The sequence below is a fragment of the Tupaia chinensis genome, unplaced genomic scaffold (assembly GCF_000334495.1).
Source record: "Tupaia chinensis unplaced genomic scaffold, TupChi_1.0 Scaffold000226_1, whole genome shotgun sequence".
Lineage (NCBI taxonomy): Eukaryota > Metazoa > Chordata > Mammalia > Scandentia > Tupaiidae > Tupaia > Tupaia belangeri.
This window is the reverse complement of record NW_006159701.1, coordinates 5011533-5039138: the sequence shown is the minus strand read 5'-3', so window position 1 is coordinate 5039138 and position 27606 is coordinate 5011533. Positions and strand designations below refer to the sequence as shown.

The window sequence follows — 27606 nt, the reverse complement described above, 5'->3', positions numbered from 1 at the left end:
AAAACTTGGGCCCCACAGTGGTCATTACCACCACAAAAGGAAGAAAAAGTTATTACTGTTAGTCATGTAATTTAACATTCTTAATTTTTTAATTGCAATATTAATACATATTCCTTGTGAGAAAAAAAAAAAAAAACTTTTTGGAGAGGTTTTTGCTATAGAGCGTGTGCTCTCGCCAGAAAGAGGCTGAGAGACAGAAAGCGAGAAATCACCCCCCATGGGGGATGGCCATGCCACAATTCCTTTTCCTCTTGGGATCTTGGGCACACACGTACATGCACCTGGTGTGAGTTTAAGCCACTGGGTCCAGGACTTGAACTGCGGTCGACTACATGGGAGTCCAGCGATATAGCCATTACACCATCTGCTGGTCCCACCGTATAAGAAATTTTTTAAATATAGATATAAAAACTAAACAAGTACTGTACACTGCTGGTGGAAATATAAAATGTTATGGCCTCTTTGGAAAACAGTGTGGCAGTTCCTCAAACAATTAAACATGGAGTTTGCATCTGACCTAACAATTCCACTACCAGGTGCTATCCACGAGAACAATACCATGACCTTCAGGGCAAGTCATGCTACCTCTGTAAACCTCAATTTCTTCATATGGAGAAAAATAGCAAGGAGAAAAGTTAACAGTTGCATCAAAGAGTTGTAAGAGTTAAAAGATATAATCCATATAATATGTTTAGTATAGTTACTGGTATATAATAAGTGCTTTAAAAATCATTTATACAGGTTAAATGTCCCTAATTTGAACATCCAAAATCCTCCAAAACCTGAAATTTTGTGAGCCCTGGTATGAAGCCACAAGTGTAAAATCTCACACCTGACCTCATGGGACAGGCTGTAGTCAAATCACTGTGATACAAAAATATTGTCTAAAATTAGCTCCAGGCTATTTGGGTAAGGTATATATAAAACATGAAAGAATTTTATGTTTACACTTAGGTCCCATCTGCAAGACATATCATTTTGTACATGCAAATACTCAAAAAAAAAAAAAAAAAAAAAAAAAAAGAAAGAAAAAGAAAGAAAGAAAAAAAAGAAAGAAAAAAAAATCCCAATCCATGCACTTCTGGTCTCAAGCATTTCAGACAAGGAACATTCAACTTGTATGTATATGTGTATATGAATTTATACTTACAACAACACATGGTTTTACAGATAAAGACTGGACTTAATTAAATAAGAAGTTTCATTAAAGAATTTAGATAGGATTCCTAGCAACACTGTTTTCTTCTTGTGCACAAATATGCATGCATGCATACACAGTTATTTTTATCTGAACCATGTAAAAAAGGGTTTACACCACACTACACCTCTTTACCCTCTTCAGTGTGTATTTTCTAATGGCTCCATAACCACAGCTCTAGTTTTCAAATTCAGAAAATTAACACTGATAAAATACTATAACTTACTATCTCTATCCCAATTTTTATGCCTGATCTAATTATATCCTTATAGTGATTGGATCACAAACTGAATCCATGTGTTGTCTCTTTTAATCTGAGGTATTACATTGTTTCCTTGCATCAAAACTAAATAATTTTGTATCTTTCCCTCTATACCTAGATCATGTTTCTTCCTACAAGAATGTAACACTTTAATTGTTTGGCAAATATAAACTCTTAATGCTTTATCTATAGATTGATACTAAAGTCATAAATCGATAAATACTGGATGCTGGTTCTGTGGCAGTGGTAGTGCTTTGCTCAAGAGAAGCCAGGACCCAAGATTTAGAGAGTATTTAAACATATAATTCAAGGGGACCAGTAGTTAGCGTAATGGCTATGTCACTGGACTTCCATGTAGTCGACTGCGGTTTGCGGCCCGGACCCAGTGGCTTAGAACTCATGCTGGGCGCATGTGTGTGTGTGTGTGTGTGCCCAAGATCCCAAGAGGAGAATGGAGGAGAAGGGATTGTGGCGTGACCATCCCCCCGGGGGGTGATTTCTCGCTTTCTGTCTCTCTGTCTCCGTCTGTCTGGTGAGCGCCCATGCCCTATGGCACAAACCTCTACCAAAAATAAATAAATAAATAAATAAACCTACTATTCAAATATAAGGAAAAGCTTGCCTCTATCCCATGAGGGAAATAAACACACACACTGATAAGGCAAAGTGTGATAAGAGATAGAAATTTAATTTCACTGAATACAAAATAAAGACAAATTCTGATCTGGGCACTCAAAGACTTTGTGGAAGACTTAAATTTTAATGGCGAATTAGCCAGATTGAGAGATACTGAGACAAAATGAAGAATAGGAAGGGTACATACATCAGAATAAAATAAAATTACAAATGAGAGAGTACCTGAGAAACTGTTAAATAGGTGTCTTGCTGCAACAAGAAGAACAGAAAGAAAAGAACTGACTAGCTGCAGGAGAGATGTGCTTACAGACCTCTTATAAAGAAGCCCTAAGTGCCATGCTAAGGCTCTAGATCCTTGTTCTACAGGCAATGGCAAACGAAGGTCCCTGAAGGTGGAATGATTTGAATGAAGGAATTTAAAACCAAAACAATTTCTCCTTCCAACAAAATTGAATAATTCCCTAAATTAAACAGATGGCAGAAACAAGGAAGTAAAAAAAAACTTACATAGTTACAGATACAAGTCTATGAAAAGATCATTTTATGGGATAGGATCCACACTGGGAAAAGAACTGGTAAATTTTTTAGAACTGTTTTTCTAACTAAACGTCACATTTGTACTATTAACTCTAGTAATGAGAAGCTTTGGTTTTCATGTAACTATATAGCTGAGTAAGAACAAAAACAGTTTCTCCTATTGTAGGAGGGAACTTCAAAAAGTTCATAGAAAAAAATGGAATCGGGGCCAGGTGGTGGCACAGCGGTAGGACAGATGGGCCCACAGGGCAAACCCTGGCTCATATCCTAGGGCCTCCCCGAGCACACCAGAATCCAGGTAGGATAAGACTGAGGATGGGATCATGGTATGAAGATCCTGTTGGAGGTATCTCTCTCTCTCATGGAGAAAATAAACTTTTTAAAAAGGGAATTAAAGAGGGCCAGCCAATGGCATGGTGTTTAAGGCAGCTGGCTCCTACAAGGCCAACTTGTGGTTTGAATCTCAGACCCAGAAGCTTGAAAAATATGCCAGGTATGTGTACATGCATGCCCAAAATTCTGAGAGGAGAATGGAAGTAAACAGACTGTGGCATGATCACCACCCTTGGGGGAGAGCTTTCTCACTCTGTCTCTCTCTCCCAGCTAGCACACATGTCCCGTAGCAAAATAAATAAATAAATAAATAAAAGTACAAGTTTATCCTTGTATAAAAAATGTGAAACCCATGTATAATTGGGTTTTTAAATAATACAGATTTTCCTTAAACTTTTGGATGATCCCTCATACTCACAACACAAATTATTTCTGTGATCTCAAAATGAGTGGGGATTTCATCCCAGGAGCAAGCAAGAAATCAGTTCTGCAACTGACGCCTGTGAGTGTCCTCTAACTCAGTCCTGGCACTATCTACCTGGAGATAGCATCAGATCCCACAGGCTGCTGAGGGCTTCGTTCCCAAGACTGGCCCTGTACTTCTGATGCCAACCCTAAGCCTGAATTACTCTTACCTGTGCTTCTAGGCGACTAGCTATAATTCAGGGTTCCCACGATCCCCTTGGTTCAGTTAATTTGCTAGAGCTGCTCACAGGACTAAGTGAAACGGCTCACAGGACTAAGTGAAACGGCTCACAGGACTAGGGGAAACACACCAACTGTTTATTATAAAGGATCTTTTAAGAGATTAAGAAATAGCCAAATGAAAAGATTAACTGGTTACTCATAATCAACTTGTAGCCCCTCCCAAAGGGCAGGGGGGTACAGTAAGAATGAAAGTCCCAATCTTCTGAGCACAGGGTTGTTCCCCTCACAACCACCCCCACTCCCTATTCTGTAGCCATCCTGACTTTCCAAAAGTCACCTTATTAATATAAGCTGTGTGGTCAAAAGACTTGCTATAAATAACAGAAGACAGGAGCCCCATGACCTGTTGAGTTAAGGGAGCCAGATCCACACGGCCATCCGTGGTTTGAACCTCAAGTTTCAGCGGCTTGAGTTAACATGCAAGGAGCATGTGCATGCATGCCCCAAATCTCAACAGAACAGAGCAACGGAGAAGGGGTTGCAGCAGGCCACATCCCACTGGGGGTGTGTTTTCTCCTCACTTCCTCCCGCCCTCTGGTGAGTGCACATGCCCTCTGGCAATAAAAAATAATTTTACATTTAAAATAAAGAAATCACAAAAGACTGTTTTTCAACTTCATTGCTCTGAAACTGTTCCTGGGTTGCTTCAGGATCCAAGGACAAAGGACCAAATACTGTACCCAAAGGATATGCTCATTGCTCTAGTAACTTATAAAATAAAAAAAAAAAAAAGCCTTATTAGGGAGCTGGGAGCCAGGGACCAGCTAAAAATCAAATATATGCATCATAATATCACAATAGGTATTTTAGAAAACTTAGAAACAAGTTTCAAATTAAGAGAAACCCAGAATGGAAAAAGGTTTATTTTAGACAAAAGGCGAGTGCTGTGACTCATAAAATTTCAACTTAAATACAAGTTTTGGGGCATGAACACAGTATTACAACAGCGACATATGTTTTAAAAAAAAGTATAGCCAGTTAGGTGGCATGGTGGCTGGACCCCATATAGCCAACTACATGGTTCAAGTCCTGTACCTAGTGGTTTGAGAAGCACGCCAGGCACGTATGCATGCATGCCCAAAAATCTCAAGAGGAGACTGGAGAAGGGGGTGTGGTTGGTCAGCCCCCCAGGGGGGAGGTGTCTTGCATGCATGTTTTCGCTCTCCTCCCCCCCTCTTTGATGAGCACACAAGCCCTAGCAAATTAATTAAAACAAACAAAAAGCTAACCTGGCCTGAGTCTTGGTTAAAGAAAAAAAAATCCCACATTCAGAGACAAAGCACACACGCAGGCTCAGCCAAGGTGGCACGAACTGCTAACACACTGATGCTGGGTGGCTGAGACCATGTCAGGGACTGAGTTCACTTCCCGGCCCAACCTCAAGAAGGCCGAGTGTGGCAGTACACACCTGCAGTCCTTAGCTAGCTGAAGGCTGGGCAAGAGGATAATGACTCATTGAAATCCTGTCAAAAATAAAATTTTGCAATCCCTTCCCAATTCTCCATAAATGAATAAACTTAAAAAAAAAAAACATAAAAATGAAGGCAGAAAGGCTCATCTAAATAATTACGGACACAACAAACAGATCTCCAAAATCAATCTGTGAATTAATTTTTCCCTACTGCAAAACAGCACAAAGACAGCATGGGGGTGGGGAAAGGGGAAATGAACTTACCAAATGAAGTTTGTCCCAAGAACTTTCTCTACTGGACAGTTTCACAAAGAAACCTGCAAAAGAAACCCAGTTGTTTTATCGGAATCAAGTTAATCCACTTTGTTCTCCCCAGAACACTTAACTTTACAAATTAGAATGCAGCAACAATAGATTTTTAAACTGTTACAATGTGGATTATTTGGTCAACCACAGATTTTAGAATGTTTTAACTACACAATGACCACCTAGTCAGGCCTCAGCATATCTTCAGAAATTGCAGAACTATACAGAGTAGAGCTTTCCAGAAACCCAGAGACACTATTATTTAAAAGCTTTTCTCAGTCAAGTAAGCATCATTTCAGAAGGCTTCTTGAAGAAATCTTTGCCACTACAGGAAGGTACTTTAAAAACTAAGACTTTGTCTGGTGGGTGGCATAGTGGTTAAGGTGCTGAACTCCCACATGGCCAACACTGGTTCAAGTCCCAGACCTGGTGGCTTGCTTTCTCACTTTCCCTTTCTCTCTCCCGAGTCTCCACACAGTGTGGACTCGGTCAAATGTGCCTATACTCCTAAGTAACAGGGAGGTTGGGACAGGAGGATCATAACAACGAGACTCTCTCCTTTCTTTCCCTCTTGTCTTCCTCTCTCTCATATTTGGGGAGTGGGGCGGTAAATGATAAGACACAGATTACTGTAACTCAAAAATTACCAAAATTCCACAAGGTTAACAGTCCAATGGCAGGCATGTGCTCCAAGTTGTCAGGGAGACCAACCCAGAGAGGCTTCACAAAGATGCAGAATCTAAACTGGGTAACATAGATTAAGTGGAATTTAAATAAAAAGGAAGACACTAGGAATAATTTGAACTAGGGTGGTTATTAATACCACAGTGGGAAGAAAGCATGTTTTGGGGAAATAGAGGTCAGAAAGTCAAGCAAGTTCAGAAAGCTAAAATTAAAAATATAGTTAGGATACATTACAGGCTGCCTTGATTGGCAGGCTAAGGAGCCCAGACTTCATTCAAGGGCATGAAACCAAGAGTATTATGAGCAGGGGTAACACCAAAAAATCAGTGGTGCTACACAGTAGGAAAAAGCAGGGATGGTTTGGAGGAGAAAAGTTGTTTAGGATGTTCCTGGGCCAGTGGTTCAGATACCAATTTCTCAGAGCCCAATATCTCAAAGACAGAAATGCAGAAGAAAAGAGTGAAGTGAGTCAAAACTTTATTAATAACTGCCTGATCTTGATAACTGATCTGGTATGAAGAGAAGCTGTCAACAGTAACTGCAAAATTTTAAGGCCTGGGGTGACTAGGAAAAGCATGATATTCTTAAGGAATGAAGAGTAGATTCCAAGGAAGCTAGTGAACTATGATTTGCAGGCTCCCAAATATCAACAGTGTTTTGTCAGCAGGTTAACCAGAGGGAGAAACTGTATTAAATTTAAGAGACAGAGGTCTTACCCCTAGACCTCTAGGGTAAGAATGACAATGCTAGATTTAATTCAAGGAAATCATTTTATCTACTTTGAAAATCATTTGAGATGTTTTAGAAATTACTTGATAATTGATCTATCAACAGCAAGACAGGGCTGCTCATGGTGTGCAGTGGCTAAGTGCTATGCAAAGGAATCCAGACCCCATGGAGCCAACTGAATCCTGGCCTTGGAGCAAGACACTGGGCATGTGTTCAGGATCCTGACGTAATGGACAAATGAAGGAAAAGGACTGCAGCATGACCATGCCCCCACTGGAGGCAATGCTTTCTCCTTCTCTTCTGTCTCGTCAGTGCACGTGCCCTCTTGGCATTAAAAGAAAGACATCCATTAATACAGAAGTGTTTGTGTAACGTTTCCACAGGTGCCCATGAACTTCTAAGAGAGGGACTAGTAAGCCAGGCAGACTGAACAAAAAGGTTCAGGCAGGTGGGCTTGAACGCTAGCAATGACTCTGACTCCTCCTCCCCAATAACCACAATCAACATCTGTCAGAAATCATGTGTCACTACATCAACAAAATTTTAAAAACTGCTCAGGGCCCTTACAACTATTAGCTAGGTAAGGGCCATACAGCGGCAACTCTGAAAGCAGCAGCTCTCTGGTACCACAGGTACATGGCCATGACACCAGCCACGTACACCTCTGAGAGTAATGAACAGGTAGCCAGGGTAGCGGAGTGGAGCAGGTTAACGTAACCCTTCTACTGAGATCAGAGACTGCTCTTCTAGACAGCGGTCAGTGCTGTGCATAGAGGGCTGGGCGATGGTCTGAATCCCAGCCCCAGTGGCTTGAAAAACACACTGGCATGTGTGCATATGTGTCCCAAATACCAACCAGAAGGAGAAATGGAGGAAAACTACTGCTGCATAACCATGTCCTATTGGGGGGTGCTTGCTCACCTTCTCTCTCTCTCTCTCTCTATCTCTCTCTCTCTCTCGCAAGCTCTCAGGTTCACTGACAATAAAAAGAAAAAGGAAAGAAAAGATCACCCTTGAATTCCATCTCCAAAAACAGTTTGAAAAAAAAAAAATCTTTCTCAAGTTACCCGAAATAAGAGGTAAATTTTTACCATCACATATATCACATATTTTACCATATATATAAGATTTTATCTATTATCAGAGATAACCTTAAAGGCAATGAGAATAGAAAGCGAGAAATCACCCCCCAGGGGGGATGGCCACGCTGCAATCCATTCTCCCCTCGGGATCTTGGGCACGCATGCACAGGCACCCGGGTCCGGGACTCGAACTGCAGTGGGCTACATGGTAGTTCAGCAACATAGGCATTAGACTAACTGCTGGTCCCAATCAATATATTTTAATCCCAAATCATGTAATGCTGGATATCACTGTGCTGCTTCATTGGAGAGAGAAGCAATAGGATCTACTCAAAGACCCTTTCTGAAAGATAACAAGGTAATGACGACGAGAAAGGGCATTGAGGCCCCAAGAACACCAAGAAGTCATCTATGTGCCACCCAGCACATTAGCTTCAAATGGTCGGAGAGACATGCCAATTTAGACCAGTATACACTTTAAAAATTCCAACTACAAAAACTAATCAGGTTGAACCAAATACATGAGGAAAATAACTAAGAGGCTGAGGCTCAGGCCAGGCCTTCTGAAATGCTGGAGAAAGGGGATTAAAGCAGCACTTCTTTTATTGACTGGGATACACTTTAACTTCAAAGGAACAATGAGAGGCCAGGTAGGGGCTCAGTGGTAAAACAAAAGACTTACATGGGGAAGGTCCCGGGTTCACATCTAGCAACCTTTCTGAACACACTAGGTGCATGTGTGCATGCCGTGATCCAGGCTGGCTAGGAGTAGGGGTGATCAAAGTGTGAAGACCTAGTTGGGGGTGCTAACTCCTTCCTTTCTCTCAAGAAATAAACTTTTTAAAAAGGGAATGCTTTTCAGTGTGTGTGTGTGTGTGTGTTTGCTTGCTACAGGGCACATGCACTTGTCGGAGAGAAAATAAGTAAACAACCCCTGGGGCCACAATTCCTTCTCTTTCTCAGGATTTTGGGCACACATGCATACACACCTGGCGTGTTTTTCAAGCAGCCAGGTCTGGGACTCGAACTGTGTAGATATAGCTGCCCCATGTCACATGCTGGCCCACAGGAATGCACAGTCTTGTCTCATTTTTCAAATGTAAGATAATTAAAAGTTCAAAACTTTTTTAAAAAGACATTTGTTTTCTTAATCTTTTGTTTTCTAATCCTTTATTTTTCACTAAAGGGAAAATTAATAAATTTCAAAGTACATACACTGAATATTAACAATCAGACTCAGAGACCAGCAGGGGGAATAGAAGTTAAGGTGCTAGATCCCAGATGGCAAGCTTCACTGTTCGAGCCTCAGCAGAGTGAGAATCACGCCAGGTGTGTGAGCATGCATACATGCCCAAAATCCTGAGAGGAGAGAGAAGGGATTGCAGTGAGGTCATCCCCACCAAGGAGTGATTTTTCAATTTCCCTATCCCTCCCTGTCTCTGGTAAGCACACATGCCCTATAGCAAAGAAAAAAAAAATTAATAAATAAATAAGAAACAGATTCAGGGCTACCCACTTGGATCCCATATGACAGCCTTGTGGTTTGACCCTTGGTCCCAGCAGCTTGAAAAACATGCCAGCTGTGTGTGTGCATGTGCACTCAAAATCTAAAAGAAGAAATAGAAAAAGGATTGCGATTTGACCTTTCCCCATGAAAAGGGCTTTCCCTCTCTCCCTCCCTCCCTCTTGCCAGGAGCACAAGTACCCTCTGGCAAAATGAGGAAACAGATTCAGTGTACAATTTGAATGTGGAAGCAATTTTTAAAAATACAGGTGTTCAAATTTAAGATGTGGCTTTACAATGTCACTACTTTGGGTGACTTTTTCCTCATTTCTATTAACTTTTCAGATATCTGAAAGTAGGGCTCTGTAGTATGCTGGATAGAATTGTTCCACAACGGAGAGATGATCATTTAACTGTTAGCTTTAACCATATTTATCAGCTGAGTGGACCTAGTACTGTAGATTAGTCTTACTTTCTGAACCTTTGCTGAAGTTAACTAAAAATGAAAACACCCAAGGACAGAGTCCAAAAGCATGGCTCACTTGTCTCACCAATATTTCTGAGTGACAGGCCCTAGTTGAGGCACTGGGGATGCACAATGATTAAGACAAATTACTTGCCCTTATGCAGCTGCCATTCTAAGTATCAACTATGGTATTCTCACAGGGCTGAATATTCACGGTGTTACTTTCCCCTACTCCCCACTTATGATCATTCTCTGAAAAAAAAAAAAAAAAAAAAAAGATAAAGAACATAAAACCAGAGTTCTGGCTCAGTGAGACCGCCATAGTAATAAGTTTAAACACACATACACCACAAGCAAAATAACAGAAACTATGGGTCTTTTCTACCTCTTTGGAAACACTAAGGTCTGGGAGTTTTCGGGGCTCTAAATGCATTTTCATCATGAGTCTACTCCACTTCTCTGCCAGCTGTGAGGCACAGATAAGCAGCTAAAATATTATCATTTCCTACGGAAAAAAAAAAAAATCCTCTTCTAAAAACAAAACAAACAAACAAAAAATAAGTTAACAAACAGCTGGACTCATTATAATCACACTTCTGTATCAAAGAATATTTACTGATAAGTTTTTTGAGCCAGTAACACTTCAGGTAATGTTCTTTATAGCCAATAAAAGCTGTCTACATAATGACCAAAAGACCAATCCTGTAAAATCTTGTAACTACATTAGTAGTGTTTGGTTCATTTTTTACTTTAAAATTTGTTTTTGTTTTTAATGTGGGAGAGATTCTGAATACATTCCTCAAATGAAGGCCAGCAAGAGATGGAACATAAAATAGTCCCCTAGTGATCAATGCTTAAAGTCATGTGTCTTTATTTTGTGGCTAGAATGCTGACAGCTGCCTTCCAAATGTGAACCCCAAAATGTGGTAAGTCAAAAGCAAAGTAACTGTACTCTAGCATTTTTAAATCTCAAGATTCGGTTGAACTTCACATGCACCTTGCTTTTCACCTCTCAAGAAAATAGGCAAGAAGAAGCCCTGAGCATGTTCTCAGAGATTAGCAACAACCAAAGCAACTTCCACAAATTTGACTGGTACCCTTTAAAATCACTTAGTTTAAAAGTATTTTCCTTTTGAGGCCAGCAGGTGGCGTGGTGATTAAGGTGCTGGACACTCCCACATGTCCAACCCTGGTTCGAGTCCCAGACCTGGTGGCTTACTTTCTGACTCACTCACACACTCTCTCTCTGGTCAAATTAAAAAATAAATGCATGAATAAATAAAATAAAATAAGTAATTCTTTAAAAAGAGAAAGTATTTTCCTTTTAAGCTTAATTCTTATGAGATAAGAAGGACAGGTAAGGAGCCAGCAGGTGTCATGATGGTTAAGGCACTGGAACTCCCACATGACCAACTGCAGTTTGAGTCCTGGACCTGGCAGCTTGAAAATCATGCCAGGAGCGTGTGTGCGTGTCCAAAATTCCAGGTGAATGGAGATGGGATTGTAGTGTGGCCATTCCCTGGGAATAGATTTCTTACTTTCCTTCTCACTGTCTCTGGGGAACATACGTGCCCTTATGGCAAAAGTCTTATTAAAAAATAAAAAGAAAGAAAGAAAGAAAAAGAAAAAGAAAAGAAAAGAAGGTGGAGGAGCACCGAGTATTCATGATGTGTTTACCAGCAGCAGTGCATTAAATCACAGATCACTTGGGAGGGTCTTCAAAAAGTGTAAAAAAAATACATTTATTAAAAGAAAAACACTATATGGATTTCATTTCTTTGCACCAAATTAAAATTGTAGTTTAATTCCTTTTTTTTTTTTGTCCACGAATAATTTAATTGCAAGAGCATGTCAGAGAAAGCAGCACTGTCGACAAGGTCTCGTCATACCTTGATCCCCCTTCCTCAGTCCTCTACTTCCTTGGTAGCCTGGGCACCCAGGCTGTTTTTTTCAGGCTGACACTGGGATCCAAACCTGCTTTTAGCCTTACAGAGCACCATGTTACTGCTGCACCACAGCAGCTGGGCCTCTATAAACTTATTAAGTAACCCTCATGCACACTGCTAAAAAGAATAAAAATTAAATAATTTTTTTCTAACAGAGGTTTTTACTATAGGGCATGTGCACTCGCCAGAGAGACAAAGGGAGACAAAAAGTGAGAAATCACCCCCCATGGGGAATGGCCAAGCCACAATCCCTTCTCCTCTTGGGATCTTGGGCACTAACTGTTGGTCCCTTATAATCATTTCTATGCAGAACACATTCACTTCATATTTTAATACAGATAGGTTAAACTAATGAATAAGAAAGTTCTATTCTTTTCTGACTCCATGTCCTCTATTAAAGACCAAAGTTTAGAAGTTACTATTAAAATTTTATATCTACACCCCATTGTCATGGTACAAGCAGTAGGGCACTGCTGAGGGAGGTTGAGGCCACGCCAGAGATCTGGGTTCACATTCTGGACCAACCTGAACAGAATGGATGTGGTAGCATGCACCTGAAATCTTTGCTAACTGCGAGGCTAAGAAAGAAAATGGCAACGAGAACCTGTTATTATTTTCTGTTATCAAAAATAATAATTTAGGAAAAAAAAAATAATAATAATTTAGGGAACCAGCAGTTAGCGTAAATGTCGCTGGACTCCCATGTAGTCAACCGTGGTTCGCATCCCGGACCTGGTGGCTTAAAACTCACGCTGGGCGCGTGTGCATGCGTGCCCAAGATCCTGAGAGGAGAATGGAGGAGAAGGGATTGTGGCGTGGCCATCCCCCCTGGAGGATGATTTCTCGCTTTCTGTCTATGTCTTTCTCTGTCTGTTTGGCGAGCGCATGCGCCCTATAACAAAAACCTCTCCAAAAAAAATAATTAATTAATTAAAAAAAATAATGATAATTTAAAATCTAATTTTATAAGGTACCATATTTAGGTTTACCTTCTAAAATGAAGAAATGTTATCTATTTCCTAAGAAAGAAGGAATGCTTTTGTTTTGTTTTGGTATTTTTGCTATAGGGCGCATGCGCTCGCCAGGCAGAGAGAGACAGAAAGCGAGAAATCATCCTCCAGGGGGGATGGCCACGCCACAATCCCTTCTCCTCCATTCTCCTCTTGGGATCTTGAGCATGCCCACACACACAGTGTCTGAGTTTAAGATGCTGGGTCCAGGACTCGAACTGCGGTCCATGACATGGAGTCCAGCAACAGACATAGCCATTACGCCAATTGCTGGTCCTGAAAGAATCTTTTAAAAAAAAAATTTTTATTTAACTTTTTATTTATTTACTTACTTATTTTAATTTGACCAGGGAAGGACAGAGAGAGCGAGCAAGCGAGCAAGCGAGCGAGAGAAAGCAAGGCACCAGGTCCAGGACTTGAACTGCAGTTGGCCATGGGGGAGTCCAGTGCCCTTAACCATCTCACCACCTGCCAGCCCCACATAAGGTCTTAAGAGCACATTGAAGATTTCAAACCACCATGCAACTGCTGATCCCAAGAAATAATCCTTTTAACAAAATATTAGGTTACCAGGAAATCATGACATGTTTTTCTATGCAAAAATGTGTCATGATTTTCCAGATAACCCAATACTTAAGTCTTGTTTACTAAGAAATGATGGTAAGAAATTCAGACATTCAATCACTAGAAATTAATTGAATTAAAAGCCAAGTAGGATCATTTATCGAAGTGCCAGAGGTAGTTCAATATTTATAATTGCTATGGAAAGATCAGAAAGACTAACCCCAACATCGGAAAAAAGGTTTCCTCACTTTTATTCCTTTGACAAGTTTCAAGACCTGCCTTTGGGAAATTAATAGAAGGCAAATTTCTGCACACTCATTAATGCCCTACTAGCTGCTCTCAATTAACCTCTGGTATAGAGGGAAATAACTATGGCTCTCCTGTCCTCCCCCTTTTCTCACCACCATGTTCCAAATTAGTCCTGGCCTGCAATGCATAAATCAAATATTAAAGACTGAGAGAATTCTAATTCCAGAAATTCTTATCTCCTCATGGAAACTTAAATTTTCCTAATTACTGGGTTATCAAAAGTCATGCACATTTTTGTATAGAAAAACACAGAACATGACTTTTCCAACAACTCAATATTATCTTGTAATGGTTTATGCCCCTTTTAACAATAAAGGTATTAAATATAAATATTTTATTTTTCTGCAGGCTCTATTGCTTCTGCCTCCTACCAGTTAAAGAAACTTGGAAGTAAACTACATTTTTTAAAAAATGAACTACCCAAGGGCCAGCAGGTGGCACAGAGGTTAAGGTGGCTGGATACCATAGTGCAGGTCAAGTCCCAGATTCGGAGGCTTGATAAACACACAGGGCATGTGTCCCCAAAAGAATGGAGGATAAGGATTTGTGACATGGCCAGGCTCAAAGTGGCAAGATGCTTTCTTACATCCCATCTCTCTCCTTTTCTCTCTTTCTGCAAGCACATGTGCCCTGTAGCAAAACTTAAAAATAAATATTTAGCCAGCTCTAAGAAAAGCGGTTAAGCTCTGCATGGAGAAAATGAGCTCCTACATGGCCAACCAGGGTTCAAGTCCTAGCCCAGGCAGCTTGAAAAATATACCAGGCAAACACATATATCCCCAGACTCCTTACTGGATGGAGATTTAGAGAAAAAAAGACTGCAGCATAACTAGGCCCCATTAGGGTGTTTTCTCTCTCAGGCATGTGTAAATGCCCTTCTGGCATTAAAAAAAGGAAAGAAAAAAGAGAAAGAAAAAAAAAAAAGGATAACTAGCAGGGCCCAGCCTTGGTGGCACAGTCAACAGCATACTGAAATGCAGTGCTGGAAGCCATAGGGCCAGTCATGAGCTCCGATTCCCAGTGGACCTAAAAACACCAGGTAGGGACCAGTAGATAGTGTAATAGTTACATCACTGGACTCCCACATAGTTGACCATGGTTTTGAGTCCTGAACCTGACAACTTAAAACTCACGCCAAACGTGTGGGACTGAATGCCCAAAATCCCGAGAGAATGGAAGACAAGGAACTGCAGTGTGGCCATTCCCCCTGCTGGGTGACTTCTTGTCTTCTGTCTGTGTCTCTCTAGCAAGCACGAGTACCCTATAGCAAAAAAAATCTCTCTCTTTAAAAAAAAAAACAAAGGGGGAGGGCGCAGCAGGTGGCATGGACTCCGGGAACAGGCGCTGGACTCCGGGAACCAGCGGTTAGCATAATGGCTATGTCGCTGGACTCCCATGTAGTCGACCGCGGTTCGCATCCTGGACCCGGTGGCTTAGAACTCACACCGGGCGCTTGTGCGTGCGTGCCCAAGATCCTGAGAGGAGAATGGAGGAGAAGGGATTGCAGTGTGACCATCCCCTCTGGGGGGTGATTTCTCACTGTCTCTATGTCTCTCTCTGTCTGTATGGCGAGCGCACACGCCCTATAGCAAAAACCTCCCCCCCCCCAAAAAAAAGGTGCTGGACTCCCACATGGCTGACTGAGGCTCAGTGCCAGACCTGACGGCTTGCTTTTCACTCACCCCCCCCCCAGTGAAATTTAAATAAATAAATAATTCTTTAAAACAACAACAAAAACAGGTATGCATGTGCCAAAGATCCTGAAGAGCTAAGAGAAAAAGGGATTGCAGTGTGAGGGACCTTGTCAAGGGTGCCTCCTTTCACCCCCTCCCCTACCTCTCTCATGTGCACATACACTCACTCACTTGATCATGAAGTTTTAAATCCCAAACCTCCGTAGATAATCTGCATATTACTTATCCACACACAAAACTTGTTTTGGAATGTTAATGCTCCTTTCTCCATCTATAAACAGACTGTAAAAGTCCTAGCTCCTTCTACTGAGTTTTATACAAGTGACTGGGCATCTAAATGGACAAGGAAATCTGAATGAAGTGGACAGAAAGATCAATGAAAAATGCATTTATCCTTTAAGCATACAACTTGACAATGAAAAGAAGAAACAACTTTGAATTTTTAACTGCTCTCATCACAATTAAAAACTGTCCAACTCCAGCTAGCCAAGAGGTACATTCAGAGGAGAGAAAAAATTCAAATAGTAGAGAGGCTGTGTGAAATAAAAAGAATCCACTCTTCTACTGGCCTAGTTAAAATTTATATTCTGGCAATTAGGTAGGGGGCTACTCATATTTTTAAAAACAAGCTAATAAAAATTCAAGTAACTTCCAATATCCACACACACAATGTGGGCTCTGTTTAAATGGTGAGCTCAAATACCTCCTCTTCCAAAGAAATTCTTCTGAGATTATTAAATGGCCAAGAGACCAGAAGTTGTCTTGACCTCAACACCATTTTCAATCCAACATATCCCCAGAAAAAGATCCACCCTTTTAAGCTAGTAATATTTATCTCATGTAAACAGAGGGATACATCTGACTGCCATCCAAATACATACAGGGAAGAAAGGAACTTATTCAGCTAAAGCCAGAAGGTAGAATTCATTAGCATGCTTTACTTGAGAAAACAAAGGCAAAAATACTACGTTAAACCAAGGCTAACAAAATACAAGTTGAAAGTAAAACCAATTTCTCCTATGCCTTTTAAAAACTGTACTTAAATCGACAACCCAGGAAAATTCAGACAAGCAAGGGTTCGCAATGACACTGAAAACAAAACCCAAACCTTGAATTTTAAAAATGCTTAGGCTGGGGCCAGCAGGTGGTGTGGTGGTTAAGGTGCTGGATGGACTCCCACGTGGCCGACCATAGTTTGAGTACCAAACCTAGAGACTTGCTTTCTCAGTTTCCCTCCCTTTCTCTCTCTTGTTAAATTTAAACTATTAATGAATCAATTAAATAATTCTTAAAAAATGCTTAGGCAAAAGTAAAAACAAAAATAAATAAAAGTTTAAAAAAAAAATCACAAAGTTTAGGCTATCATTTTGCTTAACCCACTAATCAGAAAAGGGGGTGGGAGGGGTTTTTTAATAAAACCAGCTGGTTGAATTCCTTATGTTCACTCTAAATGTACTGATCAGCCTTACTGACACCGGGGTAACACAATCCTCTGTGATGCTGAGGCTACATAGGTCCCAAGGTCTCTAGGTGGGCTGAGAATGGGGTAGATTGTAGCACTAAGAACATGTTGGGGAGGCCAGCAGGGCGTGGTGGTTAAGGGCACTGAACTCCCACGTGGCCGACTGCAGTTCAAATCCCGGACCTGGCGACTTGTTTTCTCCCATTTTTCCCCCTTCTCTCTGTTCTTCTCTGGTCAAATTAAGATAAATAAAGTTCAACAAAATAATTATTTTTAAAAAATACAGACCTGTTGGGACTGTCCTCTTTTTCTCTCATGGAAGAAATAATCTTTAGCCAGCCTATAGTCTAGCTGTTAAGCAAGTTACAGCCCAACTGCAGTACAGGCCGACTGCAGTTGGAATCCTGGCCCCAGCAGTTTGAGAAACACGCTGGTGTATGGTCACGGCTGCCCAAAATTCCAACAGGATGGAGAAGAGATTGGGGCATGGCCACGTTCCACTGCAGGAGTCACTTTCTCCTCCATTTTTCTCTCTCTCTGGCCAGCACACATGTCTCTAGCAAACTGGGAAATTTTAAAAAGGGGGGGAAAAAAGGAACTGCATTATATCACATATTTCCTCAGGATATTTTGGTCCCTCACTTTTCTTCATAAGGCCTGTTTTCCCAACCTGTTAACAGTCTGAAACCATTCATGAACAGGCCTGACCAGGGCCACATGCTAAATGGTACCAGTCCCTCCCGCATAAGTGATAAGACTCTTCAAGGTTCCAGTTACCACCAGAAAGCTCACTCATTTCTGCAGCCCTGACTGCTATTGCCAGCACAGGATCACAGAGTACCAGCTCTCCTCAGGACTGCCCACACAGCACCTGCATGGACAACTACAAATCTGAAACAGAATCTACCTTCACCTCTCTTATTCTCTTCCTCCCACAACACACAATACTCCCCTCAATAGCTACACAAAATGTTTGATTTAACAAATAAAATAATACCACTTTTTAAGAGTTTTGGGGGCCGACCTCATAGCAGTTAGGCACAATGCATAGGAATCTGGATCGGTCTTTGGAGTGAAGGGGGAGGTAAGAACAGTGGAAAGTGGGAAACCGGCAGAGCTCCTGGTTGCCTTGGTCCCTGCTGCCTCGTGGGCTAAGGCTCAAAACCCCACAGAAGCTTATCGCTTCCATGAGGCCCCATTGGAGGCTTCCAGCTGCCAGGGGCCTGGTTCCCAGCTATGGGGCAGGGATGGGGAGGAGCGGCAGGAGCTAGTGGTGCTAGGTGGGAATTCTCCTACCCCACCATGGAGAATGGATGTTACAGTGACAGCTGGCAGGGCCTGCACTTGCTTGCCAGGCCCAGTTGTTGGGGTGCCAGGGCAAGGGATCAAGGGCAGACAGAAGGCCTGGAGATCGGTGTGCGGGGCCCCTGGGACTTTCCCTGGTACTTAGAGCACAGACCCATGGAGCTAGCAAAGCCCCACACAGCCCTCCAAACCCCTTCCTATATGCAGGGGACCCAAGGTACCCAGTATGACATCACTGGGTGAGACTGTGCCCAGGCTCCCCACTCCAGGCTAAACTTTTATAAAATAAATTTAAAAATTTAAAAAAGGAATCTGGATCACACGCAGCTGACTACAGTTGGAATCCCAGCCCAAGTGGCTAGAAAAACATATTGGACACATGTCCAAAATCCTGATGGGATGGAGAAAAAGAGATTGCAAGGTGACCATGCTCCACTGAAAGGCACTTTGTCACTCTGCCTGTCTCTGTCAAGTAAACACACATTTTGGCGATTAAAAAAAAAAAAAGTTTTAGGATAGATAAAATTTATTCTCGTAAGTGATTAAAAATAACCATAGAAGGGCTGGCAGGTGGTGTGGTGGCTAAAGGTGCTGGATTCCCACACGCCCCTGGCAGCTTGTTTTCTCACTTTCCCTCTCTCTCTTTTTCTCTGGTCAAATTAAATAATAAATAACAACAACAATAAAGTAAAATAATTCTTAAAAGATAAAATAACCATAGATAGGGCCAGCTAGTGGTATGGTGGTTAAGTTGGCTGGATCTCACATGGCCAACTTGCAATTCAAGTCCCGGGTCTGTTGGTTTGAAAAACATGCCAGGAATGTGTGCGTGAGCCCAAAATTCTGAGAGGAGACTGGAGGAGAAGGGATTGCAGCAATGGTCATCCCCCCACCCCAGGGGGGGAATTTCTCACTTTTACTTTCTCTTTCTGTTGAATGCAAATGCCCTCTAGCAAAACTTAAAACACACACACACACACAAATATGCTTTCCAATCTATAATTTTTTCTTCCAATTTAACTGTTAAGTGAAATTTACTAGAATCTATGCTATAGAAATAGTCATAGACTTATAAGTTCGTATACACACACACACACACACACACATACACGATGCTAACTTACGTCCTTTTTATACCTTTTAAACAACTGGATATAGGTAAACTAATATTTCCATACAATGAAATTGTGTGTGTGTCTTTTGCTATAGGGTGCATGTGCTTACCAGAAAGACAGAGACAGAAAGCGAGAAATCACCACCACCTCCCGGTGGATGGCCACACCACAATCCCTTCTCCATTCTCCTCTTGGAATCTTGGGCACGCAGGCACACGCGTCCAGCAGAGTTCAAGCCACCAGGTCCAGGACTCAAACTGCAGTCGACTACATGGGAGTTCAGCAACATAGCTACTACACCAACTGCTGGTCCCCATACAATGAAATATTATTATTATACCCTTCTAAACACAAGTTGGTGAGAGACCCAGATTAATCAAATCACAGTCTATTTCCTTGACCACATGACCCAAGGGAAAACCAATCAGAATGCCTCACCTTCTACTAGAACCATGGTCACCAGGTATGGGCTGGGGCACTCAGGGTACCACAGTAAATTCACAGAAGCACTACATTACTGAGGCAGGAAAAACTTAGAAAATGGAAGTGGGCGAGGGGGCTTGAACATCTGCCTACGTGGCTAAACGCAAAAATCAGTTAGGGCAGCACAGTTACATAGGTGAGACATTTCCAGTGGGGGAGTGTCTAGCTGATTAAGCCATATTTGATATAGTCAGTACAATGAATCAGTTGGCCCAGCCACATTTAACATAGCCAATGAGATGAGAACAATCAGTGAGCCCAGCCAATGACCAACCACCATAGCCCAGACTTGAAAAATTATAAACCTTAGAGAATGCAACCCTTGGGCCACTCTTTCTTGCACTCAGGCCTGCTTCTACCTCTCGGGAATATTCTTTTGCTTTTACTTATTAAACTACCCTTTGTTTTTGTATTGGCAAGTTTCCTTCAATTTTTTATCCGAAACACCAAGAACCTTTACATCACCAAAGCCATCCCACAAAAGGATTGTTTAATTTTTTTTAGAAAAACAGTAATATTTGACATACAATGGAGCACACAAATCACTCAAGTAACTAGATACAACATGAGTTCCCAAACATTCCTTTCACAACATCATGTCTTCAAGTGCCTTGTTTTTAGCCAACTGCTGTGATTAAAAAAAAATAAGTACCATGTTGAGAGTATGTTCCATACATTGGGTTCTCATCCTCCCTCCTTCTTGGTCTTCTCTCCCTGATAAATAGGTGCTGGTCTGGCTGGGTATCCTGAACATCTTGTGACCATGACCTTCACCATCAGCCTAGGGCCGTTGGAAAGGGGGCCTTCCAGAGGTATGTGCAACCCACACACACATGAATATCACTAAATTAGGGACATTAAACCCTACACATACCTTGCCAATTCTGTTAATCAGTAAGCTAACCTTCACTGTAAACTTCAAGCAACTAGACCAACATCTTGGTGACAGGGACTTTACACTGACATTTAATTGATATATAAGTACTCTGCTCTTAGTGTATAAAACCTAGGTTTGGGACCAGCAGATGGCATAATGGTTATGTCACTGGAATTACATATAGTAAACCGTGGTTTGAGTCTCAGACCCAGCAGACTAAAACTCATGCCGGGTGCAGGTATGCCCAAAATCCTGAGAGGAGAATGGAGGAGCAAGGACTGTGGCATGGCCATCCCTCTGGGAGGCGATTTCTCACTTTGTCTCTGTCTCTGGTGCACGCACACTCCCTATAGCAAATATCTCTTAAAAATAAATAAATAAAAAGAAAAAAAGAAGAACTTAAGCTCATGGCCACACAAAACCATTTTCTGTGAGCATAACATTATTGCCCCAATGTAAACAAACTCCTGTCTTCAGCTGGCCTTTCAGGTGAGTTCTTCGGAGTCAGTAAACATAACAGGCAAGCCCTCTGAGATTTGGGACTCCCCTAGACCACATGTAAAAATCAATGTGGAACACAAAATGGAAGTGGTAATGTTTGATATGCCAAGAGATAGGCGAAATCTGACAGAATCATCCCAATGCCCTGAAGGATACCAATACAGAGTATTTGAGACTGTGCCCCCACTTCCAGTCCTTGAGTTCTCCAAGGAGCCTGCTTCTTTCCACTATGTAAGGTGTTTTGGTATCCTGCCAATAAACCTATACCTTCCCTTTGGTTTATTTATCTATTTAAGCTCTAATTGAGTTTGTTATTAACAACCACAAGTCCTGAATAATAAATCAGATGATTCATACATTTGGCTTGATTTCCTTAATAAAATCATATCTGAATAATATGTATCAAGTTTTTAAAAATAACCAGAGACCGAATTAGGGCATTACCGCAACTCAAATATCAATCATGCCATTTACTATTTCCTAAGTCAACTGAACACAAGATACTGTTCCTTGTAATTATTAGACTGTATCTATTAGATGCTGCATACTTGACAACATTAAGTTTCTAAAGTCTAATCATAAATTTTGACAAAAATACTCTAATACTTCATAACATGGTAATATAAATCATATTTTCTTCTTCATGCTAATATCAGAAATTAGATAATTTCTGAGTAATCTAGAAATTGTCTAGATAAAGATACAATAAATTTAATATACTCAAAAATTACAGCTTTGAAAAATAAAACAATCCATTTTACAAATATTAAAATAAGTTTTCAAATATTTTCTTTTTTTTTCTCTTTTTTTGGAGAGGTTTTTTTTTTTTTTTTCTGCTATAGGGCGCGTGCGTTCGCCAGACAGACAGAGAGAGACATAGAGACAGAGAGCGAGAAATCGCTCCCCAGGGGGGATAGTCACACCGCAATCCCTTCTCCTCCATTCTCCTCTCGGGATCTTGGGCACGCATGCACATGCACCCGGCGTGAGTTTTAAGCCACCAGGTCCAGGACGCGAACCGCGGTCAACTACATGGGAGTCCAGCGACATAGCCATTACGCTAACTGCTGGTTCCCTTCAAATATTTTCTTAAATAATATTTAAATAATTCCTTTCCAGAAATAAAGTAATGTGGATCTTATGTTTACTTTCATTTATGGAAAAATTTGCTATTATAAATCATCCACAACAGCATTTCCACAATGAGCACAATTTATAATTCATTCATTGGAACTGATGATTGAAATATCTAACAAATACAAAAGTAAATATTTTTTAAAAGAAAACCTTAAATTAGAAATATGCCACCAACCAAAAATTGCAATTACAGCTAATTTATATGTTCTATGACCTAAGAGTTTGTGCAGATCCACTGCAAATAAAGATTTTTCAGCTTAAGTAACTTATACAGCAGTTTTTGCTACTTATTTGGTAGTCTGCTTGCTCACATTAGAGGAAAAAATTCTAACAAATAAACTTGTTTATGTCACTTTACTATCATCTAAAGAAAATCCACTATGCCCCATAGCAAAAACCTCTCCAAAAAAAAAAAAAAGAAAAAAGAAAATGTACTATGTTCCCCCAAGTATCCATATGCATTTTTATATTGTGTGTTCACTGCCTTTGTCCATGTTAAAAAATAAATTTAATTGATCTAGGGTCCTTTATATATATAAATATATAAATATATAAATATATAAATATTTAAATCCAGGTGCTCAGCCCAGCCCTCCTCTACAACACAAGGGATATTTTCCCATATCACTTGCCCTTTGGCTCAGTATTTACTTACCCTGGATGAATGTGTATTTTTATGTAGCACAGTTTATTAATCATTTATTATCTATTTAATATTATTCCAATGTGTTTAAATGGCATCTAAGGTGCCTCTTCCTCTATGCAACTATGATTTGAAGAGACTGACTAAAGTTTCTGGGGTAAGATATAATGGTCTCAAGTATTTCAAAGCTTAAACAGACATTTAAAAGCTTAAACAGACATTTCCAAGAACTATTATTAAGATGCACTTAAACCTCCCAGGAAGGGATCTAGACTGTACAACCATTTCTGAGCTATAGGCCGAATTGAAAAACTTCCTGGAGGCCTCAAGACACTGTGGTGAGAGGATATAGACTAAACATTTACCTAAGGGAAAAAAAAAAAGATAAAACTCAGGAAAAAAAAATCTCGGTATGTTCAAGGTGATGCAACTAGGTTTTGCAAACAGCTCATTGGTGCTTTTACAGTCACATAAGAAGAAAAGGTAGAAAATAGTAGGGAGTGAAAGAAGGAAAAACCAGGCTCCGAGGGACAGCATGTATTAAATGAAGCATTACCTAATCCTTACACTGTGGTGCTTATGCACAAGTTTAGGTTAATCATTTCTCCCTACTCAATGGGAACTACGACCGCTCCGATTTTATCTACTGCATATTTGGTTCTAATCTTTTCTATGCATTCAAATCAGCTACTACTGAACCATTTTTATAAATTTTTAAACTCTTACGTTTTGGTAACCTATTTTCTAAACTATTCCTTTGTCACCAGTGGGCAGATCCAAGAGCCCCTTCCAGTTTCTTTAGAACTCTGATTTCATCTTGAGTTTTCTTCCAACCCTGAACAGAGCTAAGATTTTTTAAATAGCATAGTGTATTATAAAAATATTTCAGACTATCACTGCTGTGAAATGGCAGTTTCACGCAGGTTCCAAGTTTGTCCGGGATTCTCCCTCCCCCGTTTTCAGTGTCTCCAACACTGCTGTATGTTTCTCCTGCTTCCATTCTTTCTCTACTGCTTCTCAACCTAGCAACAGAAGGATCACACCACCTTTCAGTTCACTATGAGGCTAACGGGAGTGTATTACATAAGATAAACCACTTTTTATCCTAGAATACAGTGAAGTCACAAAAATACATTTGTTCAACAAATTTCGCAAAATAACTTCAAATTATACCCTGAGTGCTAACAAATCAATTCACATTATAACCTTGACCACAGTCTATCCTACAACTGAAGACAACTCCCTCAAAAATCGACGTATATAAAAAAATTTTTTAAAGGAAAAAAAAAGTCTATATAGTCAAAGTACAATTTTTAACTGGAATTCATATACATAAAATCTTACTACAGAATTCTAAAGCAGAAATCCAAAATATAGGTTATACCACTTTCAGCAACACCCACGTAATTCAATCTCTAGTCCTGCTAAAGACAACTTTGTGTGTGTGTGTGTGTGTGTGTGTGTGTGTGTTTTCTATGAGGATTTTTTGCAATAGGGTGCATGTGCTCATCAGAGAAACAGAGACAGAGACAGAAAGGGAGAATCACCTCCCTCTACCCCGCACTCCCGGGGGACTGGCCATGCTGCAATCTCTTCCCCATTCTTCTCTCTGGATTTTGTGCATGCACACGCACCAGGCCTGAGTATTAAGCTGCCAGTCTGGTACTCAAACTGTAGTCAACCACATGGGAGTCCAGTAATGTAATCATTATGCAATCTGCTGGTCCCCTACTAAAGATAGTTTTAAAAATTGGGTAAAATATTTTAAATTTTCTTAAAAGTAAAGACTAAAAGGGACAATGAACTTGTACCAAAAATCATAATTTCTGAGATATGAAAGAAAACAAATCTAGACTTCAAAAAGCAAAATACTGATGGATTTTTATATAGGAATTTTTGCACTAAAAATATTACATTAAAAATCTGTTTCTAGGGACTAGCAGATGGTGTAATGGCTATGTCGCTGGACTTCCATGTAGTCGACTACGGTTCAAGTCCCAGACCCAGTGGCTTAAACTCACGCCAGGCGTGTGTGTATGCGTGCATGCCCAAGATCCCAAGAGGAGAATGGAGGAGAAGGGATTGTGGCGTGGCCATCCCCCCTGGGAGGTGATTTCTCGCTTTCTGTCTCTTTGTCTCTCTGTCTTTCTGGGAGCACACACACCCTATAGCAAAAATCTCTCAAAAAGAAAAAGGGTTTATTTAGTGACTACAAGGATTGTTTGGGATAATTAAAAACATTCTGAAAATAACAATAGTAAAGATGGTTATACAACATTCTGAATACCCTAATGACACTGAATTATACATTAAAAAATGGTTAAAATGGGCCAGAAGGTGGTGTGGTGGTTAGGGCACCTGGATCCCACAAGGTAGACTGCATGATTAGAGTTCCAGACCCCGCAGCTTGAAAAACACCAGGTGTATAAGCATGCATGCCCAAAATCTCAGGAGGAAAAGGAATGGCTATGTGGCTATTACTCCCTCCCCCCACAAGTGATAATTTCTCACTTTCCTGCCTTTCTTCCCTCCTCCCTCCCTCCCTCTCTCTCTCTCTCCTCTCTCTCTCTGGCGATCACATGCACCCTATAGCAACAACAACCACCACCACAACAAAAAGTGAAACCAGTAGTAAAGGGACCAGCAGATAATGTGGCAGTTACGTTGTTGTACTCTGGCATAGTCAACTGCAGTTGGAGTCCCAGAACCAGCAGCTGAAAACTCATGCCAGGCAAATGTGTGCATACCCAAAATCCCTACAGGGGAATGGAGAAGGGACTGCGGTGTGGCCATGCCCATTGGGGGGTAATTTCTCACTTTCTGTCTGTCTCTCTAGCGATGCTCACACCCTAAAAAAAAAAAAAAAAAAAAAAAAAAAAAGGGGGGGGTGGGGGTGGGGGGGAAGGTAGTAAAGTGTTTTGTATACTTTCTCCACAATAAAAAGAAGTTATTTGGAGGCCAGCAAATGGTATGGTGGATAAAGCACTGGATCCCAAATGGCTCACTCCATAGTTCAAGTCTCAGACCCAGAGGCCTGAAAAACATGCCAGGCGTGAGTGCATGCATACCCCAAATCCCAAGAGTACAAAGGAGGAGAAGGCATTGTCGTATGGCCATCCCTTCAGGGAGTGATTTGTCATGTCACTTCTCTATCTCTCTCTCTGGCAAGTACACATTTATTTGGCAAGAATAAAACATTCTACGTTTATTTATTTCTTCAGAGAGAGAAAGACAGAATGAAAAGTACCCTCAACGGGGTCTCATCATGCCACAACCCCACTGCCCTCCTAGTCTTCCAGTCAGCCAGATTCATAAGCATACCCACCATACCCAGGCTTTGGGTCGGACCAGGATCAAACCCAGGCCTCCCGTGAGATCCCAGCCTGCAGAACAGTCTTAGCAGCACATACTACCACAGCCAGGCAGGAATGTGCACAATTGTTCTAAATCTCCTATTGAAGAACTAAACACATTATCACAGTCTCTTGGTACTCCACAGCTGGTTTCATGCTCTGCTATGGCTGCCCTAAAACTTTTAAGTTTTTTTTTTTTTTTAATGGGGCTAGCAGGTGATATCATAGTTAAGGTGCTGTACTCCCACAAGGTCAACCTTGGTATGAGCCCTAGACCTGGCAGTTTGAAAATCACATTGGGTACGTGTGTGCACCCAAAACCAAGAGGAGAATGGAGAAGACGGGATTGCAACATGGCCATCCCTTAAGGGTGATTTCTTGCTGTGTGGTCATCCCCCCTGAGGGGGTGAGTTCTTTTTTTCCCTCTTTCTCTGTCTCTCCAGTGAGCACATGCACACTATGACAAAAACCTTTAAAAAATGATTTTTTTTTAACAAAGGGACTTGAAAATTATGTAGCCAGTTCTGAGCAAGGACTCTTAAAAACATAAAAATAAAAGGAAAAGAATCTGTATACAGTCTTACTCCAATGACCCAAGAACATTCATTTTTTTCTCCTTAGGATGGCCAGAAGTACATGTAAGGTTCCCAATCAGACTCAGATTTTAGAAAGGCATGTACAGAATGATAGCAAATTAAGAGCCATAAAATAACGAACCAGGCTTTTCAAAGTGTATTCCATCACTCAGTGACTTTAAATCCTTGTACACATGTTCATGAATACGTTCTGATGTTTACCTGAGACCAAAGAATTAGATGTAGTAGACAGTATTCACTGAATTTCCTTCTGTTTTGTTGTTTTCGTTTGCTATAGGAAACGTGAGCTCACCAGAAAGAGGGAAAGCAAGAAAGCACACCCTGGGGATGATCATGCCACAGTCCCTTCTCCATTCCTCTCTTGGGATTTTGGGCACATATGCACACCTGCTCCTGCATGTTTTCTAAGCCTCTGGGTCTGAGACTTGAACAAAGTAGCCACATGGGATCCAGCCACTTTAACCACCACACCACCTGACTGGCCCTCACCAAATTTCATATCATAAGTATTAGTATTATATAAAAGAAATTTTCAAAGATGTATTGAAGAAAAATGTTAATAAACACAAAAAGAGGAGAGAATAAGCAGTTCCTGAATCTCAGAATGCTGTGATCAAAGATAGACAGTGGTTGGTAAAGAAAGAAATCTTTACAAGAGGGCATCTTGGCACTCACTGTGAACTCGAATCAGGGAAATAACTTATAGCCATTTGAAGTGCCAATATTCTTCAGGGAATTAAATAGAGTCCTGCTGA

The 27606-nt window shown here is 40.9% G+C and overlaps 1 protein-coding gene and 1 long non-coding RNA gene across 10 annotated transcripts in view; one reads left to right on the top strand and one right to left on the bottom strand.

Moving 5' to 3' along the window:
* MTMR3 (myotubularin related protein 3) overlaps positions 1-27606 on the bottom strand; it is a 103872-nt gene that overhangs the window by 63512 nt on the left and 12754 nt on the right. For 2 of the 8 annotated variants that reach the window (XM_014587628.2, XM_027771607.1), the window contains exons 1-2: positions 9403-9481; positions 5350-5402 (exon numbers count right to left, since the gene is read on the bottom strand). The gene's annotated coding sequence lies outside the window, so the exon portion shown is untranslated. Of the gene's footprint in view, positions 1-5349; positions 5403-6038; positions 6058-9402; positions 9482-27606 lie in introns of those variants that run through there. The other 6 variants (XM_027771610.1, XM_027771608.1, XM_027771606.1 and 3 more) reach the window with 4 other exon arrangements.
* The window catches only part of LOC102497520 (uncharacterized), a 41625-nt gene continuing 19597 nt past the window's right edge, over positions 5579-27606 (top strand). Inside the window, exons 1-3 of one of the 2 annotated variants that reach the window (XR_334485.2) lie at positions 5579-5726; positions 7769-7883; positions 20470-20556. This is a non-coding gene — a long non-coding RNA (uncharacterized LOC102497520). The remainder of the gene's footprint in view (positions 5727-7768; positions 7884-20469; positions 20557-27606) is intronic. The other variant, XR_001370365.2, reaches the window with a different exon arrangement.